Source organism: Mustelus asterias, chromosome 2 (assembly GCF_964213995.1).
Source record: "Mustelus asterias chromosome 2, sMusAst1.hap1.1, whole genome shotgun sequence".
Classification (NCBI taxonomy): domain Eukaryota; kingdom Metazoa; phylum Chordata; class Chondrichthyes; order Carcharhiniformes; family Triakidae; genus Mustelus; species Mustelus asterias.
This window is the reverse complement of record NC_135802.1, coordinates 38,267,436-38,271,464: the sequence shown is the minus strand read 5'-3', so window position 1 is coordinate 38,271,464 and position 4,029 is coordinate 38,267,436. Positions and strand designations below refer to the sequence as shown.

Genomic DNA, 4,029 nt, shown 5'->3' with positions numbered 1-4,029 from the left:
CTTCGTCTCTCCAGGGAGAAGAGACCAAGCTCCCTCAACCTATCCTCATAAGGCATGCCCCCCAATCCAGGCAACATCCTTGTAAATCTCCTCTGCACCCTTTCAATGGCTTCAACATCTTTCCTGTAATGAGGTGACCAGAACTGCGCGCAGTACTCCAAGTGGGGTCTAACCAGGGTCCTATAAAGCTGCAGCATTATCTCCCGACTCCTAAACTCAATCCCTCGATTAATGAAGGCTAGTACGCCGTACGCCTTCTTGACCGCATCCTCCACCTGCGAGGCCGATTTAAGAGTCCTATGGACCCGGACCCCAAGGTCCTTCTGATCCTCTACACTGCTAAGAATGGTACCCTTCATATTATACTGCTGCTTCATCCCATTGGATCTGCCAAAATGGATCACTACACACTTATCCAGGTTGAAGTCCATCTGCCACTTCTCCGCCCAGTCTTGCATTCTATCTATGTCTCGCTGCAACTTCTGACATCCCTCCAAACTATCCACAACACCACCTACCTTGGTGTCGTCAGCAAACTTACCAACCCATCCCTCCACTTCCTCATCCAGGTCATTTATGAAAATGACAAACAGCAAGGGTCCCAGAACAGATCCCTGGGGCACTCCACTGGTCACTGACCTCCATGCAGAGAAAGACCCCTCCACAGCCACAGCCATAAAGGGCCATGGGGATGAATAGTGGGAAACTGTTCCACACTGTACATTTGACCCATAAATATAGACTGAGCAGGCAGAGTTCAACATGAGGATATGAAAAGTCATCCACTTTGGATCTCAGAAAGACAAAGCAGAATATTTTTTATTCTGGAAAGTGGCTAGGTAATGCAGAAGAGTCAAGCAATTCAGGGTTCCAAGTGCATGGGCCATTTTGTAATCAAGTACAAAAAGCAATCAACGGCTAAGGGGATGTTGGCCTTCATCTCTAGTGGGTTGTGGAATACAAAGGTGGGCTGGGGGAAGTGATGCTTCTGGGAAGGGGTCAGAGGTGGAGACAGGTTGTGATATTAAGCTTGTTAATACCTGGTTCAATGTAGAATAAGTCACACTATCAATTTTTTTTGTTTTATTCCAATTCAATCAAATCAAGTCCAATTCAGAGTCTCAACAAGTTGAGACAATCCCGATCCAAGCTGACAAGACAGGGCTCTCACCTCCTATCTTGGGCTTGATCTACATGATCCAAGCTGATTGGAGTAGGCATAGCTCCTCCTCCAAGGCTTGATCATATTTGCATCTTAGCCAAAAGGCCAAGATGCCACTTTTAAAAATTGCTTCAAATGAAGCTAAAATGTAACCTAATGACTTCAACCAAGCACAGCATGTCGATACTACACTTGATCTTAGCCAAAAGGCCGAGAAGCGATCAAATTAAAAAAAATATATACTTTTCCAATTCAATCAAATCAAGTCCAATTCAGAGTCTCAACAAGTTGAGACATTTCCGATCCAGGCTGACAAGACAGGGCAAGCGACCATTTACCCTGTCCTGGACCTGATCTACATGAGCCAAGCTGATTGGAGGAGGGAAAGCAATTCCTCCTCCAAGACTTGATCTCATTTGCATCTTAGCCAAAAGGCCGAGATGCCGCTTTTAAAAATTGCTTCATATGAAACATATGAAGCTTCAATGTAACCTAATGACCTCAACCAAGTGCAGCATCCGCATAACTACACTTGATCTTAGCCAAAAGGAGAAGCGATCTAATGCTACACTCAATCACAATTAACAACCTTAACAAGCATGGAATGCACAGAATCAGACTACATGTAGTGAACTGTCAGTTATCACTCTCTACAGTGCTGTTAACTCACTTATCGCTCGAGAAACAATATTCAGACTATTGTATCAAAATAAGCAAGAGTTCATTTAAATAATTGTTTATTCAACTATTATTTTGCTTACAAAGTTGCAAATACAATCTGATGCCCATGAAACCGTGCACTTGTAAGCAGTCAAAACCTTCAGAAGAATCAGAAAAGAGAACAATCAGGAAGAAAAAAGTACATCAAGTACAAGTAAGGCCTAGCAACAATCTTAAATTGTTTTCACAATGTTGTCAGAATGATACAGAGGGAAGTAACCCTCAGTAAGCATTTCCAATCCCTAAGTGAAATAAGATGACATATTAGGGCAGCACTGTGGTACAGTGGTTAGCACTGCTGCCTCAAAGCGCCAGGGACCCGGATTCAATTCCCAGCTTGGGTCTTTGTAGACTCTGCACGTTCTCCTTGTGTCTGCTTGGGTTTCCTCCGGGTGCTCCAGTTTCCTCCCATGGTCCGAAAGACGTGCTGGTTAGGTGCATTGGCCATGGTAAATTCTCCGAACAGGTACTTGAGTGTGATGACTAGGGGATTTTCACAGTAACTTAATTGCAGTGTTAATGTAAGCCTACTTGTGACACTAATAAACTTAAACATACTGCAAATTTGTGCCACTGTTATTCATCAGTGTATATAATATAATGACAGAGGGACTTAGGAGCTGATGTTAAATTCTGGGAGGTATTTGATACGCCAGTGTTCTGGTTGAATGACAGTAAATGGCTGAGAGGTAGACTTTGGTCTGGGTCATCGTGTCAACTGTGCACGCAAACCAATAGGATTGATGGAAGCTGGTCCTTGAGTCTCAAAAGTGTACTTAGCGTGAGCTGTGAGTGCCAGTCAGCTGAAAAGCAAAATACTGCGGATGCTGGAATCTGAAAACAAAAATAGAAAGTGCTGGAAAATCTCAGCAGGTCTGACAGCATCTGCCAAGACCCCAGTTTCAGACACCCAGCCTCAGGCCCCCAGCCTCAGGTGAAGTCCTGAGAGGATGAATTGGCGAGTGCACTGTCTGTGGAGTCAGTAGAAACACTTCTAGCCCCAACAAACAGCTTCTGGTAAAATTAAAGATCATTTTTAAATTTACTGAGGAATCCTGAGCAGCTCAGGTCCAACTCCTGCCTCACTTGCCAATGACTAATTTGTGGATAGGGCTTGTCAACATATATTTTGCACAAGTGTTGGTCCCACTGTTAAATTTACATGGCACATTTTGAAAATCATTTCAGTGGCTATCGAAAAGAAGTGTTAATATGTTAATTAGGTTCTAACTATAGATGGAGGACCCATGTGGTAATTAATATCTGTTACTAATTAGATTTTTCTTGCCATGAACACCTCCAAAGAGAAAATTTTCTTCGAAAAAAATATATTTCTCTGGGCAGTCACTGCTCCCCAGACATCATACTCTTGGCAAATACATTCCCCACTCCAACACACCCAGTGAGTGTGTGACCAAGGTGTCTATAGCTTGTCTCAATTATCATTGAATCATAGTACCCCATTTGGCCCATTGAGCCTGCACCAACAACAATCCCACTCAGGTTCTATCCCCGTGATCCGACGTATTTTCTGCCAATCCTCCGGCCCAGACCAGAACCAACCTCATAAGGGTGTCCATTATCCATAAATTTCATTGCTGTGATCAACGGTGACACCTTGTTAGTAGTAGTTAGCACTACTACTTTTCCCCTTTCTTGGAACACTCGGACATGGTGTGCACCCTATCAGATCTTCAGAATTCATTTCTGAACTGGATTGACTGGCTATTGCACCATCAGGATCTAACTATAGTTAGAGCATGATATAAATATAAATCAAATATAAAGATAAAAGCAAAATACTGCAGATGCTGGAATCTGAAACAAAAAGAGAACATGCTGGAAAATCGCAGCAGGTCTGACAGCACCCGTGGAGAGAGAATAGAGCCAACATTTCGAGTCTGGATGACCCTTTGTCAGAGCTCTGACGAAGAGTCATCCAGACTTGAAACGTTGGCTCTATTCTCTCTCCACAGGTGCTGTCAGACCCTATGAGATTTCCCAGCATTTTCTGTTTTTGTTTCTTGTTCTGTTTTTGTTTCTATTTTTGATAAAACAAACCCCTACCCTGACTTAAAATGGTAAAAATATTGGTTTCACAGCGGCAAATTTCAAACTTGTCGACATCAAATGAAAATCCACTCAGT

At 43.0% G+C, this 4,029-nt stretch overlaps 1 non-coding gene across 1 annotated transcript; it reads right to left on the bottom strand.

Moving 5' to 3' along the window:
• Nucleotides 1-1,185: 1,185 nt before the first annotated feature.
• Nucleotides 1,186-1,384, bottom strand: LOC144481937 (U2 spliceosomal RNA). The gene has a single exon (XR_013495804.1). It is a non-coding gene; the product is annotated as a U2 spliceosomal RNA (small nuclear RNA).
• Between the last annotated feature and the right edge of the window lie 2,645 nt (nt 1,385-4,029).